The 16,728-nt window shown below is 50.5% G+C and overlaps 1 protein-coding gene across 2 annotated transcripts in view; it reads right to left on the reverse strand.

The window, feature by feature from the left end:
* The window catches only part of Srrm3 (serine/arginine repetitive matrix 3), a 71,334-nt gene extending 65,844 nt beyond the window's left edge, over window positions 1-5,490 (reverse strand). For both annotated transcript variants that reach the window (XM_041648287.1, XM_041648286.1), the window contains exon 1: window positions 5,324-5,490. The gene's annotated coding sequence lies outside the window, so the exon portion shown is untranslated. The remainder of the gene's footprint in view (window positions 1-5,323) is intronic.
* Window positions 5,491-16,728: the final 11,238 nt, after the last annotated feature.

Below are 16,728 nucleotides of genomic sequence, written 5' to 3' on the forward strand. Positions count from 1 at the left end.
AAACAAGGGCCTCTAGACCTCTCACCCTGTCCCTAACCTCCTCACATCCCTACCTCCTCGTGTGTGTGTGTGTGTGTGTGTGTGTGTGTATGAACGTGTGTGCATGCATGTGTGTGCCTTTATATGTGTACATGTGCATTTGTGTGTGTGCGCATGTGCATTTGTGTGTGTGCATTCACATGTGTGCATTTGTGTGTGTGTGTGTGTGTGTGTGTGCGTGTGTGTGTATGATAGTGCATGTGTGACAGTCAGAGGACAGCTTGTGGGACTTGGTTTTCTCATTCCACCTTGTGAGTCCCTGGGATCAAACTAGGTGATGAAGCACAAGCCTTGACCAACTAAACTATCTAGCCAGTCCTCTTCACCTTGTGCTTTGAGGCAGGGTCTCTACTTTTTACTTGGGGCTTGCAAGTTGGTCTAGGCTGGGTAAGGAGTCCCAGAGATCTCTGCCTGTCTCTGCCTCCCTGGTGCTGGGATTACAAGTGGGCACCATCAGCTTGGCATGCATATATATATTACTGTGGGTTCTGGGGATTGAACACAGGTCGCCATGCTTGCATGGCAAGCTCTTCTACCACTGAGTCATCTCCTGAGCCCTGACCTCCTCTTCCTCTCCATGTTACAGCCAAACAGGGCCACCTCCAGGAGTTCCTCCTCCTTGCCAAGCTTTCTGCCCCTTGGCAGGTCCCTATCACTGATCTCCTCTTCCTTTACTAATCCTCCCTCCCTCAGCTTCCTGGCCCTTCTCTGGGTCAGTGTCAGAATCAAGCAGGTCTCTCTTTCCTCCTGGCCTTCTTGCATTAGGCACCCTAACAAGGCACTCCTGTCAGGCCCAGCCCTCCCTGGTGGAATTCAGCAAAATGCCTTGCTCTCCCTGATTCCCCAAACTGCTCTCAGCCAACAGTTCCCGTTGCTTTTGCCCCATGTGCAGAGTGCTGGGAGCCTCCTGGTTCTCAGGAACAATCCCGGTTGATAGATAGAGGGCATTTTCGGTGTTCTACTGGTCACTCCAAATTCAGACTAGAGAGGAGTCTAATCTTGGCTCAGCGTGGTATCTGGGACCCTCAGAGCAGCCAAGAGGCCTCTCCAGGCTACACATCCCCCTTTGGAAGTTGATTCTGTTGTCAGGAAGTTGCTTGGCTGCAGCATCTGATAGATTAAACCTTGAAACACTGGAGGTAAGTTCTGCTGATGGAACCCCAGGCTTCCTGACATGCGTGTGCATAAATACACGTGTTTATATGCATGTGAAGGCCACAGGTGATGTCAAGTGTCTCTCTCAAGTGCTCTCCATCTTTTTTTTTTTTTTTTTGGAACAGGGCCTCAGTGACCTGGCGATTGCTGGTTAGCTAAACTGGTTGGCCAGTGAGCTTCAGGGATACACTTGTTTCCATCTTCCTAGTGGTTGGATTGTGGATATATACCACAGCACCCAGCTTTTTATGTGGGTGCTGGGGATCTGAACTCAGGTTCTCATGTTTGGATAACAAACACTACTGACTGAGCCTTTCCTCAACCCCCAGATTGTGTGTGTGTGCATTTGTCTGTGTGTGTTAGAAGGGATTGAACACTGGTTCACTTACTAAGCAAATCATCGACCATTGAGCTGTATCCTTTGACTTTGACACAGGGTCTTGCTAAGTTGTCCCAGATGGTCTTGAATTCATTATGTTGCCCAGACTCACCTTGACCTCAAAAAAATCCTCCTACCCCAGCCTTCCAAACAATTGGGATAGCAGACCTTCACTACCAGGCTTGTCTTGATAATACAGATTTATAGAGTAGAGAGATCTTAAAAATCCTGATGCTGGGGGCTGGAGAGATGGCTCAGTGGCTAAGAGCACTGGCTGCTGTTCCAGAGAACCGGGTTCAATTCCCAGCACACACACAGACGTTCACAACTGTCTGTAACTCTAATTCCAGGGGATCTGACATCCTCACACATACATACATGTGGGCAAAACACCAATGACCATAAAAAACAAATAAATAAACTAAAATAATCCTGATGCTGATGAGAACTCTGGGTGATCATCTCATAAGAATCTATCATTTTCTACACAGGGACACTGGGAGCCAGAGTTTCAAAGGGACTTGTTGAAGGTCATACAAGATGTCAGGACTGGCTGGGCGGTGGTGGCGCACGCCTGTAATCCCAGCACTCGGGAGGCAGAGGCAGGCGGATCTCTGTGAGTTCGAGGCTAGCCTGGTCTACAAAGGGAGTTCCAGGACAGGCTCCAAAGCTACAGAGAAACCCTGTCTCGAAAAACCAAAAAAAAAAAAAGATGTCAGGACTGGAGCTGTGCTCAGAAACGCCCTTAGATTCCCATCCCCAGCCCTGTAGTTTTCTTACCCCTGACTTGTGCTAGTCTGCAGTACTCTAAGAGATGGTTACCCAGGGGAGCATGGAGAACCAAGGACAACATTGTGTTCTGGAAGTCACTCTTGGCCCTGGAGACAGAGGCCTTAGATGGCACTAAGACCTTGATAAAAACCTTATCATACTTCTGGGTCTTGTTTAGATCCTCTGCAAAGGGAAGACAGTAGACCAGATGAGTGTGTGTGTGAAAGCTCATAGCCACATGATAGTTCAAAGCGTAGGTTAAGGAAGAGACACAGGTCGGGGGATTTAGTTCAGTACAAAGTACTTGTATAGCATGTGCAAGGCCTATCCACCCCTAGAACTGCAAGAAACCATAAAAAAAAAAGCGAACCAGTAATCTCCTTTCTCATCAGCGCCCTAACCTACTTCTAAGATGGGAAAGCCACAGTGCTGGCCCCGGAGTGAATTATTTGTGGGCAGAGGAGATGTGCATAGAGAGGGAGGCTGACCCTAGCAGGACTGCCAGCTTCTCTGACTGGAGGCTGTGTGAGGAGGGGAGAGTTAACCTCTCAGAAGGGAATGGACAGCCGCTGGCTTGCTGAGGTCAGCAAGAGCTTGTCCGATGGAGGAGGTAGGGTGGAGGTATACTAGTGACCAGATGGGACTCCTCCTCCTTAGGGGGGCACCATGATGGAGGGCAGGTTGCAGTAGGGGTGCACAGATGCCAGTTCAAATATACTCTACCACCAAACGTCCCAGTGACCTTGGGGCAGCCACCACCCTACCTCACTGTGAGTGCCTCGAGCTCCACACCTGTGAGATGACGTCACGAGTCAAGAGACTGACGCTTATCTGGACCATGAGAGCCAGAAGTTGGGACAGGTCCTCATCAATACTTCTGCCCCAGGGAAGATAGCTTCAGCGGCTTTGTGACCTTGAAAAAGTCAGCCAAACCTCGTTTCTTAGCTCCGAAAAAAGGACCAATGAGATCTTTCTTGGGAAGCATTGGTGAGGATTAGCGGGTTCCGCTACAGCCTTATGCCAAGCATAGACTCTGGTGGATACCCTCAATTGATATGGTTCCCAAAGGAGATGTCTTTGGGGAATCAAAAAATATACTTCAGACACCTCTGTGTATCTCTGTAGAGAGTGTTTACTTTTGTAATTGGTTTGCTAACACTTGTCTAATATCTTTAGTGGCATCTAACATCTTAGGCATCTTACAGTTTACTTTTTTGTTGTTGTTGTTGTTTTTCGAGACAGGGTTTCTTTGTAAAGCCCTTGGCTGTCCTGGAACTCACTCCACAGACCAGGCTGGCCTCGTACTCAGAGCTCCACCTGCCTCTGCCTCCCGTGTTGTGGGATTAAAGGTGTGTGCCAGCACCTCCTGGCTACTTTACACTTGTTTATTTGTGGAGGGAAAGACATGAGTGACAGTGCCCATGTGGCGGTCAGAGGACAACTTGTGGGATTTAGTTCTCTCCTTCCGTAACATGGGACTCAGAGGTCAAACCTAGATTGACAGGCTCGATGGCAAGGGCTCTCACTTACCCACCGAGCCATCTCAACTGACCTTACCGTTTAAACAGCTTCCCATCCATTATATAGATTATCCCAGGAGTTTAACCACAAAAGATTCTGCCCACTCTCTCAGTAAGTGCCCCGAGAGTCACCCTCACCGACAAAAGAGATTAGCACTCTACCTGTTTATACATTAGGAGGCACATGCAGCAAGGCTAAGGGGTTTACCTGAAGTCACATAACCTACATTTAATCCCATGCCCTTTTGAATTCAGAGTCCCTGACTCTCAATCCACCCACCACTCACCTCTGAAAACCCAATCTTTAGTCATCTTTCCAGAATGCCTCCTCCACCCGACCCAGGAGAGTGGGATAGGATATAAAGTCAAGGAACCCCAGAACTAGGGTTCTGTGGGAGCGATTTCCTAGTCAACATAGTTCTATTTCTGGTTTTTGGGAGGGGAGGAGGTCTGGTACCAGTCCAGGTCGTGACCTTAAGATCCTCTGGGTGGAAGAACTCTTGCTGCCCCTCAAAGTAACTAACTCAAGATTAAAGACTAGTCCAGGTGTGGCCGTGCTCAGAGCAGTTGTCGGTGGGAATGAGAAGTTATGGCTGGGGTAGAACACAGACAATGGAGTGCCACATCTGACCTGAGCGGCCTTTCTCCAGATCTTCCTGGTCTGCCCTTATGGGGACAGGCTGGCAGGAACAAGAACTGCAGGAGGTATCACACTGTCCAGGCACAAGCCCTTGGAAGGAAGTGAGAGACGCTGGCAAGCCAGAGGCGGCGTAGTTCCTTACAGTCCTTTACCAGAAACCTGCCATAAGGCGAGACCTGCCCAGGGCCTTAACAGTTCTTGCAGAATGTCCTTCTAAACTCCCTGTGGCTATTTTCACATATGCAGCCTCCATCCGCTCCCCGGTGTGAGAATAAATGCCAGTCTGTGAGAGACCCAATTCTCACTGCCAGCTCCTGCCTCCCCCGGGCATTTGGGTAGCTGGGAAAAAGGCCAGATTGTCCCTTATACAGGCACCCCCCCTGCTGGACAGAGGCTCAGCATCCAGATTTGGGTGGGGGTAGCCTGCTCTCCCCACCTCTGCAAGTGATGGGTGTTTATAGTGTCCCTGCATCTGGGTCTCCTTTCCCTGGGGAGCAGGTGAGTCTCCTAAGTTGGGGGGAAGGGCAACTGAATGAGGGCCTTCTTAGCATGTTCATGGACTGGACCATGGTCAGTTTATGTCCAGGAGAGTCTTCCCCTTGACCCTTGAATTCACACTTTCTCCATCACCCTAGGTGAAAAGAACAGCATTCTCTATCTCTAATTCTACCTTGCCTGACCCCTCGGACAGATAACTCTAGCAATCACCCCTCAACACTGATCCTCTCTGCACATCTGGGTCCCCCAGCAGGGGAGGCCTGAGCTCCAACCCAGCCCAGCCCCTCTGGGAAACACCCCAGCCCCATCAGAGGCTCTTACCTCCCCGCTGACCTCTACAGTCTTCTGGGTGCTGGAGCCGGGTTTCCAGGTCCCGTTTGTCCCCGGTCTTTTGCTTGGCAAGGCAGCTCTGTAGCCTTCCCCACGGTCCCGCGCCCCCGTCTTCCCTCGGGCGCCGCTGCCGATTGCTGAAATGCTGGACAGCGCACCACCATCGAGGCGGCCTCCTGGGCTGCTTGGTGGCTAGAGCGTCCTGGAGTTCGCGGTTCACAGCGCCCTCTGCAGGCCTGGAGTACCTCATGCTGCGGATGCGGGACCCAGCAGGAGGCGGGGCAAGTCTATTCCGAGCGCTTCTGAAAGCAAAAGCAGTTATTCATTTGAAACTGGACACGGTCCTCCCTATCAGAATCCTTACCAGCGCTTTTCCTGAAGGCCGGGTGCAACCAGACAGCTAGGGGACACTTCCAAAGATGTCCTTTGTCATTATGTCCTGGCGGCTGGAGCAGGCAGGCTGTGTAGGGGTGTAAAAATAAAACCCACTGGGGAGAGAATTTTTTTTATCCTGTCCACCCCCTCTCCTCTCTCCTCTCTCCCTTTCTTCTGTTTCAGTAGTGTCTCATGTACTCCTGGCTGGAGTACTCATATTCACTATGTAACTGAGGATGACCTTGAATTTCTGATCTTCGCCCTCCAGAGTACTGGGTTTATAGACACTCACCAAGCACCATACCTGATATATACAGTGCTCGGGATACAATTCAGGGCTTCGTGGATGAAAGGCAAGCACTCTACCAACCAAGCTCCATCCTCAGCTGAGGTTCTGGGAGATAGACTATTGCTGTGTGTCCCAGGCTGGCCTCAAACTCACAGCAATCGTCATGCCTGTGCCTCGGACCGCTGAGGGCTGGGATTACAGGTGTGGGCCCCCAGGCCTGGCAAAAGGAGCTTGAGAGCGGGATGACTGGGCCTTTGGTTCCTCTAGGCTGGAAGTCATGGGATCCTGAGTTCAAGCCACTATTTAGTGGCTTTGTGTGTGTCCTTCAGCGGCCTGTCTGCTCCAACAACTGTCCTGTTTTCGCCTGCTCACTGGGCATGCTGAGCACAAGAAAGCCAGCAACAGCCAGGGAGGGATCCCAGAGATTGTTCCCTAGTGTAATACAGTTGACGTGTTGATGACGGTTCCTGCATCAGCCACACTAGGGGTTCCTCACAGCTATCTCCGAAGGCAGCGTTAGACATGCCGGAACCGTCTAGAAGGGACAGGACTCTAGGGAGGAAAGTCAGAATGTGAAATTTAAGATGGAGAGATGGATCAGCAGTAAAGAGCATTTGTTGCTCCTGCAGTGGACATGGGTTCTGTTCCCGTAACCACATGGCGGATCACAACTGTCTGGAGGCCCAGTTTCAGAGTGGACCCAGGTTCTGTTTCCATAACCACACGGCAGATCACAACTGTCTGGAGGCCCAGTTTCAGAGGATCAATTACCTTCTTATTTGTGTCTTTCTTTCTTTTCCTTTTCTTCCTTTCTCTTTTTTTAATTTTTTAAAATGAGGTCTCACTGGTCAGGGCAAGTACCAGGCCAGTCAGGGCCTGGTACTTGCTGTGTAGACTGGACTCAAACCTACAGCGCCCTACCCATCTCTGCCTCTGAGTGCTGGGATCAAAGCCGTACTTTTAATGCCAAACCTGACTCCCATCACCACCCTCTTCTAACCTCCATAGGCACCAGGTACACAGGTATACACATGACACACATACATGCATGCAGGCATCATATACACACGAGAGAGAAAGAGAGAGAGAGAGAGAGAGAGAGAGAGAGAGAGAGAGAGGTGGATCTCCATGTGTTCTTGTGAGCTTGTGTGTCTGGCATGTCTGTAAGTATATTTGGCCATCTGTGGCTGCCTGTCTTACTGGAGCCTGTCTGTGTGAGCCCTCCTTCTCACCCCTCCTCCTTCCCACAGGTTTCTTTGCCTGTGTCTTTGGTGTGTGTGTGTGTGTGTGTGTGTGTGTGTGTGTGTGAAGATCCTTACAGAACAAAGGTCGGGAGTGGGTAAAAGGGCAGGCTACAGCTGCTGCCGCCAGCTCTGCCACCCCAGAGTCCCAAGGGTGACTCCTCAGCCAGTCTTCCACCTTCCTGCTGAATTAATATTTCATCAGCTGGGGCTTTGGGCTGGCCAAGCACCAGTCCGACTGCTCTCTCCTTCCAGGGAGAGTCTGCCCTTCTGTCTGTCTGGGCTTTCTAAGGCAGAGCAAGGGGGCAGCGGGCAAGTTGACGGCTAGGAGAGGACCCTCAGAGGGCCTGCAGCCTCTCACTTGAGGAGCCACAGCTGAGGGTGTGGAGCGGACTGGAGGAAGGCCAAGGGAGGTGCAGGGATGCAGCACCCTCCCGTCTCAGTGCAAAGATCATCCCTTAAACCAAGTTGGCTTAGTGAAAGCTTGCCGCTGAATCTTGGCCCTGACCAGCCCTGGTTTCTAGTCTTTTTTTGGAACTTGAGACTGGGAACCTTGCCCTGGCTGAGCATCCATTCCCCCTTCCTTCCTTTGTCTAATCTCTACAGCTTCTGCTGCCTTGACTTTGGGGGGCAGAGCGCTGCATCAGGGGAATAGCAAAATTGGACGTGCACTCAGTCTTCCTAGCTCCCTCAGAACCCTTAGCCTACCAAGAATAGGGGAAGTCCCCTGAAGCCCTGGTGACCTCATAGTCTCAGACACCCCGCCTTCCCTGGCAGGCTCTGTGTGTGGTGGTTGGATCTGAAATGCCTCTCTCCAACAGCCTCTAACTTCGAAAGCCTGTTCCCCAGCTGATGATAGTGTTCTAGATGCTGTGGAACTTAGGGGCTTGGAAAGAAAGCTCAGCAGGCAAAGCCCCTTCAATCCTAGAGACTCACATAGAAGAAAACTGACCCCAAATAGTTGTGCTCTGGCCAGGCTGTGGTGGCACATGCCTTTAATTCCAGCACTCAGGAGGCAGAAGTAGTGGATCTCTGTGAGTTCAAGGCCAGCCTGGTCTGCGAAGCCAGTTCCAGGACAGCCAGAGTTGTTACACAGAGAGGGGAAAAAAAGGTGTTCTCTGACCACCTCAGGCCTCAGGCACACCATTTTCTCTCTCTCTCTCTCTCTCTCTCACACACACACACACACACACACACACACTGTGTATATACTAAGGTGGAGAGAGATAAGCCAATATTCATCTCTGGCTTCCACACGCATATTCTGGTACATGCACGTACCCACCCCATCCCCAACACACACACACACACAAAATAAAAGATAAAACAGAAAAGAGCAGGATGGGCGGGAGAGATGGCTCAGTGTTAGAAGCATTTGCTTTTCTCCCAGAGGACCTGAGTTTGATTTCCAGCACACAAGCCTGGCAGCCCACAACTGCCTGTAACATCAGCTCTGGGGGATCTGGCGCCCTCCTCTGGCCTTCTTGAACACTGCAATCATATGTACACATACACACAGAGAGAAACATATGTAACTATACATAACTAACAGTAAAGCTTTTGAAAAGAGAGAAAAAGTAGAGCAAGCTGAAAATGAGAGGGCATGCGGGGCATAGAGGAGCAGATGCAGGTGGCCAACTGCTTCGTCCATTGCTGTGGCCTGGGGCCACTTCTTCCTCCTGGACAAGTCTTATAAACATCAGTTACACCCTGCACTCCCTCTACCCCACATCCCACATCCCACACCTCCCGTGTCCACATACAGCTGCCTTGCATGGGGGTGCCCCCACCAGGGAATATACAGTGACCTCTCCCTTAAGGTCTGGAGTGCATACCTGGATCTGTGTTCCCTTGGGGACAGGGCAGGCAGGGGAGGGGTGGTGGGGCTAGCAGCTGGGGCTGCCAGGGAGTATGTGACCCAGTTTCATCTCCAGCATCTGTCTGCTGGCAGAACAGATTTCAGTCACCTGAGCTCACTGCACACTCCCGCATACACGTGACAGACTCACAAGCATCGCACGCGTGTTCTCCTACATACCACGTATGTGGATCTCACACACACGCCCCACCCAGGCCTCCCTCCGGGATACACTCTTCCGGCATCCCAATCCCCCTTTCCTGTATCGTGTCCATGAATATATTTAGACCCTCTCTGTGCCCCAAATTCAAGTCTCAGCCACACCTCACATCCTTGCAGCTCCCTACATGCAACAGCAGCCGCACACATGCACAGCACCCATGCCCACAGCAGGCTGCTGATGCACCTTGCCACCGAGTGAGGTGACTCCTAAAGACAGTTTCTATTTGTTGTTTTCTTTTATTCAGCACCCATGCCCACAGCAGGCTGCTGATGCACCTTGCCACCGAGTGAGGTGACTCCTAAAGACAGTTTCTATTTGTTGTTTTCTTTTATTCAGCACCCATGCCCACAGCAGGCTGCTGATGCACCTTGCCACCGAGTGAGGTGACTCCTAAAGACAGTTTCTATTTGTTGTTTTCTTTTATTACACCTCTCTGTCATCTGTCTGTCTGTCTGTCTGTCTGTCTGTCTGTCTATTGTGTGTGTGTGTAGAGACTGTGGGGTGGAGTTCTCTCCATCTTGTGGGCCTCAGGATCAAACTCAAGCCATCGGACTCAGTGGCAAGCACCTCCCCCCTCCTCCCCACTAAGCCCGCTTGCCAACCCAGCTCCTCCTATGAAGTTCCTACTGAACGTTGTATACTCTGTTCACCCTCGCAGCCATGCACCTACCTCCACGTCACTGGTGCAGAGTTGAGGCTCAGAGAGGGAAAGCAAGATTATTAAAGCTCCACAGCAATACAGAGTGTGTCTGCTCACACCTGCAAGACCCACACTCGGGAGACTGAGGCTGGAAGGTTGTCGTGAATCCGAGACCAGCCTGGGCTGTATTATCTCTCTCTTTGTCTCTGTCTCTGTCTCTCTCTCTCTCTCTCTTTGTCGCTGTCTCTCTGTCTCTGTCTCTCTGCTTCTGTCTGTCTCTTTCTCTGTGTGTGTGTACATGTGAGTGCAGACGGCTGAGAAAACCTTTAGGTCCTCTGGAGCTGGAGTCACAGGCAGTTGTGAGCTGTCCGATTGTGGGTGCCAGGAACCAAACTCTGGCCTCTGGGAGAGTGCTCTGTGAGGCCAGGTCTCTCGCTGAACTTGGAGCTCACGCATATGGCTAGATTGGATGGCCCTGGGACCCTGGGAATCATTTTGTCTCCACTTCCCCTGTACTAGGTTTAGGCGAGCGGCACCATGCTTTCTGTGTGCTCTGGGGCTCTGAACCCAGGTCACCACTCTTGTGCAGCAAGTGCTTTTCCAGCTGAGCCCTCTCCTCAGCTCCCACCCACTTCGATGATGATAATCTACACAGGTCTGTCGCAGGGTGAGTGACACTCCTCAGAGGCCTCCCTCAACACTGTGGGACAGCGGACAAAAAAGCCAGGCAAGGACTTTGTAGAGTGCCATTTCTGGAGTTTATTCAAACAGGCAGCAGTCGTGGTGTGGGGACACGGTGATCTTCCTGCCTCCACTTCTCTGGTGTAGGAATTATGTCTGCCCGCTACACCTGATTTTACACTCTGCTCTGGGGGTAACCCCAGCTTCACGAGTGCTAGGCCGGCCCTATCAACAGGGCCCACCCTTTTTCTTTGTAAGTTAATGATCTCGGGTGTTTTGTTACAGTACTAGAGTTCTGCCCCAACACCTTTGTACACAGCACACACATACACACAGGCACTACATCCATACTTCACACCATGCGCACACACACATCACACCCGTGTCACACACACAGATATATATCACACGCGTAGACACACAAGTATCACCCATCACACTCAGAGACTCTCCCCAAGCCTGTGAAAAGAACATTGCCAGTCCCCCCTGCCTGGCCCCAGCCAGGCAGCCTCCCTCTGGCTGGAGCTGGAGCAGAGTTAACCTAATTACCAGGTCTGCCTGGTGCACAGCTCAACTCCAGCCTGGCTGGGAGCATATTAAAGCCAGCAGGAGCTGCGGAGGGAGAAAGCCAGAGGAGAGGGCTATTTTTAGGTCGCAGGTGGGTTTGTTGCAGGGCTGGTGGTTGAGAGGGGAGGGGGCTAAGTTGTGTGATGGCGGCTGAGGTCAGGGCACAGGCTAATCTGAAGATCTGTTGGAACTAAATGGGAACCAGGCCAGCGCAGCGATGGGCTCCCCAGGGAAGTGGTTCTGAGACAGAGCTGTGCCTGCTGCGGCTGGGGACCAGGACAAACCACCCACAATAGTCTCTAGGGCAGGGAAGGGTGGAAATGACTGATAGACAGGTGGAAGACCTGAGCGTGATTGATAGCCCGCCGTCTAGTATCAACTGACCCAGGCAGACACATGCAGATACCTATACACACACAACACACATGTGCACACAAGATAAACACACATGGAAGCATACACACAAAGGGGCGGTAGAGATGCAATATCAGGTCCCCAAGAACTGCTAGTCAGGAGTGTAATCTCCTGGGGTGCACCACTCTGGGAGTGACTGGTTCCCCCATCCAGGCTCTGGTCTGGGGCTAGCCCCTTTTGGTCCATAAGAAGGGCCACTAAGATCCCAGGTCTCAGGAAGACTTTTCACACACACACACACACACACACACACACACACACACACACACCACTTGTTAAAAAAAAAAGAAAGTTGGGCTGGGCAGTGCTGGTGCATGCCTTTAATCCCAGAATTTGGGAGGCAGAGGCAGGTGGATCTCTGTGAGTTCGAGGCCAGCCTGGTCTATGTAGGGAGTTCCAGGACAGCCAGCACTACACAGTGAGACCCTGTCTTGAAACCCTTTCCTCTCAAAAGAGAAAGCTGAGGGTAGCTCAGTGATAGAGTGCTTGCCCAGCATGTGTGAAGTCCTGGGTTCAAGCCTCACACTGAAACAAGCGAAAACACAAATAAATAATGATACAATGATTCCAGAGCCACTGTGTCTAAAACCACGCACTAGCAAGGTTGGGTCTTTCTGGAAACTTCTAACCTTATTTTTGCTTTGATTTATTCCTGTGTAAAGGTGTGTGGTATGCATATATGTGCGTGTGTTTGCACGTGTGTGTGTATATAGGTGCGTGTGCATGTGTGTGCCTGAGGCTGGTGCTGGGAGTCTTCCTCAATCATGTTCCACCTTATTCAGCGAGTCAAGGTCTCCCTACCGAACTCTGCCATGGCTCAGCTAGCTAAGCTGCTTGCTCCGCTGATTCTGCCCCTTGAGTGCTGGAACTAGAGGAAGGCCACCATGCCTGCCTGACATTGGCAGGGCTACTGGGACTGGAACTCGGGTCCTCATATCTGCCTGGAAATGCTCGATCCATTGACTCATCTCAGCTTGCTTACAGCCTTCTCCAGCCAAGGGTGGCCTGCATTCCTCGGCTTGTAGCTCTGCTTTCCATCTTCAGCGATTGCAGTGTAAGATTTTCACATTTCTCCATGACCTGTATCACTTCGTCCCGTGTGGACATCCTCACTTGGCTCCCCCTAAAGACCCTTGTGATTCCACTCGCTCCAGGTTCAGTTCCCAGCACCCGCCTCCAGATGGCTCACAACCTCTTGAATGCTAGTTCCTGCAACTCTCCTGAACGCCGAGGGCCCCAGGCACACACAGGGTGCACACACATACAAGCAAGTGTGCACACATACACATAAAATAATAAAAATCAATAAACCATGTTTTTAAGAGAAAGATAGTCTATTCTGAAGCCAAACATGAGCCAAATGGTTCTAGTAATACAGATACAGGTAACTCCAAATTCCAGGTTCCAACTGTGGTAACAGACCAAGGGAATTTTTAGTGACAGAACAAAGAAAGTAATAAATCAAGACACTTCTCCTGTGCATTGATGGAAACATCTGGTAGGTGGGGCATAGGAAGGAAGCGAAGCTGCACTGTGGGCATCAGACACTATCTGACGGCATTCTTCGCCTTTGAGTTGGTGGAAACTAAGGGTCTGTATATTCTAAAGTACCTTCCTAATGGTGAAAAGGGTGTTAGATTACATACAGATGTGTGTTGTAGGATACTATTTCATCTATGTAAAGATGTGTTACATTTGTTTGTGCTGTAAGGATGTGTGTTTAATTGTGCAAAGATGTGTTACTGTTGTTTCACCGTGCCTGCCTAAGACACCTGATTGGTCTAATAAAGAGCTGAGCGGCCAATAGCTAAGCAGAAGAGGGAGAGGCGAGGCTGGCAGGGAGAGATAATAAATAGGAAGAAAAATCTAGGCTTGGGAGAGAAGAACGAGAGAGAAGAAGAGGATGAGTGAGAAAGAGAGGGACACACCTGGGACCGGAAGCCAGGTGGCCACCAGCCCGCCAGTCACAAGAAGCAATGAAAGTAAGACATACAGAAAGAAAGAAAAGTAAAATGAAGTGTAGCTCATTGTGGTGAACAAGTCTGTGAGTGCCCTGGTGTGGGAGATATATATTTCCTCTGGACCCCCAAACTTCAGTTTGTTTCTAGGAGATTTTAATAGTACGATGCTCAACTGCTTTGGGACAATGGTCTTGTATTGTTTTAATAAAACGCTGATTGGCCAGTAGCCAGGCAGGAAGTAGAGGTTGAGTGATGAGAACAGGAGAATTCTGGGAAGAGAAAAGAGCCAGTCTGCAGTCGTCATCCAGACATAGAGGAAGCAAGATGAGACTGCCTCACTGATAAAAGGTATCCAGTCACATGGCTAACACAGACAAGAATTATGGCCTAATGTAAGTTATAAGAGTTAATAAGGGGCTGGAGAGATGGCTCAGAGGTTAAGAGCACTCCCTGCTCTTCCAAAGGTCCTGAGTTCAATTCCCAGCAACCACATGGTGGCTCACAACGATCTGTAATGAGGTCTGGTGTCCTCTTCTGGCCTGCAGGCAGACACACAGACAGAACATTGTATACATAATCAATAAATAAATATTAAAAAAAGAGAGTTAATAAGAAGCCTGAGCTAATTAGGTCAACCAATTTATAATTAATGTAGACCTCTGTGTGTTTCTTTTGGGACTGAAAGGCTGAGGGACCAGGTGGGACAGAAACCTCGGTCAACACTCAGCAGTTAAGAGCACTGACTGCTCTTACAGAGGACTCAGGATAGATTTCCAACACCCACATGGCAGCTTACAATCACCTGTTACTTCTGTCCTAGGGGATCCAGTGCTCTCTTCTGCCTCTGTGGGCACTGCACACTCATGGTGTCCATACATACAACATGCAGGCAAAGCACTCATATACACATGAAATCAAAATATAATCTTTTAAAGAATTTATTTTTTTTAAGATTTATTTATTATGTATACAACATTCTGCCTCCATGTATGCCCGCACACCAGAAGAGGGCGCCAGATCTCATTACAGATGGTTGTGAGCCACCATGTGGTTGCTGGGAATCGAATTCAGGACCTCTGGAAGAGCAGCCAGTGCTCTTAACCACTGAGCTATCTCTCCAGCCCCTCTTTTAAAGAATTTAATAAAGCTGGACACAATGGCACACCCCAGCACTCAGGAGACTAGGGTAGAAGGATCATGGTTTTAGGGTAACCTGGGCTACATAGTGAGACCCTGCCTCAAAATATAAAACCAAGGGAGGGAGACTGGAGAGGTGGCTCAGTGGTTGAGAGCATTTATTAGTACTCTTGCAGAGGACCTGAGTTCAACTCCCAGTGCTGACATCAGAAAGCTCACAGCCACCTGAAACTCTAGCTCCAGGGGATCTGTCACCCCCTTCTGGACTCCAGGGAGATCTGCACACACATGCATACTCCACGCCCTGCAACATACATATAATTAAAAATGAAATCAAATCTTTTATTTTAGATGGGTACCAGAAGCGTTTAGGTACCAATCAATGGACTTAGGGACCCTCATGCTGCTGCCAGGAGTTACCCCTTTACTAAATGGGGCTTTAGGGGAGATCTACAGGCAATGGCCTCAGACAGAGCAGCCACAGATGACTAGCAGGTTATGGTGTGACTATCTCACCAGTAGGTCAGCTGTCCTGGTGTAACTATCTTCAAGAGGGTCTCCACTTTTGCCATCTGGTGCAGCCTGCCCCATGGTGACCCCATTAGACACCATAGTCCAGAATGAAGAGGATGAGAAAGAGAATGTGTTCTAGTCAATTGGCTTTGGTTAGATGTTTGCCCTCAAGCAATGGGGGTCCCCTGCTCTCGAACACTGGCAGAGAGAAAGAAGACGGTAGCCTCTCTTTAGAAAAGATTTAATTATTTTTATGTGTGTGTGTGTGTATGCCTGCATAAGGTTATGTTCATCACAAGAGTGCAGTAGCCCCCAGAGGCCACAAGAGGGCGTTGGATCCCTTGGAACTGGAGCTCAATCAGTGGTAATCTGCGCTACATGGGTGCTGGAAATGGAACTCAGGTCCTCTGGAAGAGCAGTAAGTTGTTTTAACTGGTGAGCCATCTCTCCACTCAACAAAAGCCTTTTACAGTGGGATATATATCTCCCTCTGCAGAAGGCTGCAGGGCAGGCCCGAGTGCCATCCCCCAATCCCATCCCTGCCTACCCAGTAGCTTTCTCCTATCCTGGGTTTGAATCTCAGCCCCCCTCTCTCCTTTGGATGTCAGCAGTGTCCTTGTCCAGGGCATCAGAGACAAGAGAAACCCAAGGTTAGTCTGGCCTCCCCCTACAAACCTGCAATAGAGACTCGGAGCTTTGCTTTGCAATTTGTGAGGCTCTTTCTTTGACCCTCCCTTTATTGTTCGTTCTGACTCTGTCTGGTGACTGTCTCCTCCCTCCCGCCTGGATGAGCCAAGACCAGACAGCACTGCTAGCCTGATTTGGCTCTGGAATGCTAATCTCACTTCAGAGTGACCTAGCCTTGCCAGGAAGCTAGGCGCATCGGCCTCTCTTGCCCTCTTCTGGCCACAGAGGGAACTGCAGCGTATTGACCTAGAAGCCTGGGTTAGGTACTCCCTGCTTTTCCACGCCTCATTACACTGCTTTCCCTTTCATTTTCTAGCGCGACTGTGACTCCTTCCCGACTCCGGCAATCTTCTGCGACTCATTTGTCCTTATCCGGGCTCCCAGCTCCTTGGTGCTGCTAAGGACTGGCTCTCGGCTTCACGTACTCGTTAACACTCTAACTGCCTCCTTCACCTTTCTTTCCTGACTGTACGGGGAGAGTTGGTCTGGGAGGGGGCCAACCTTGGGGTGGCAATGAGCAGCATGGAAAGGGGTGAGTCTGCATCTCTCAGTCCCCATTTCCACTCCCCTAAAAACCCACCAGCTGTGCTGGGAGATGGCTGGGTGGGTGAAGCGCATGTTACGTAAGAACGGAGGACCCGAGTTTGAAGGATGCACCACCTAAGCCAAAAGTGGCAATATGCCCTTGAAACTGCCACAGTGGGAAGACTGGGGGTCGGATGGAAATGGGGATTCCTTGGCACTTGCTAACCAGCCAGCCAGGCTAAACAATCAGGGAGCTCTGGAGCCAGTGGAAGCCCAGGAGGGGCT

This window comes from Microtus oregoni, unplaced genomic scaffold (assembly GCF_018167655.1).
Source record: "Microtus oregoni isolate MIOR12 unplaced genomic scaffold, Mior012 000003F_ref0000135, whole genome shotgun sequence".
Taxonomy (NCBI): Eukaryota; Metazoa; Chordata; class Mammalia; order Rodentia; family Cricetidae; genus Microtus; species Microtus oregoni.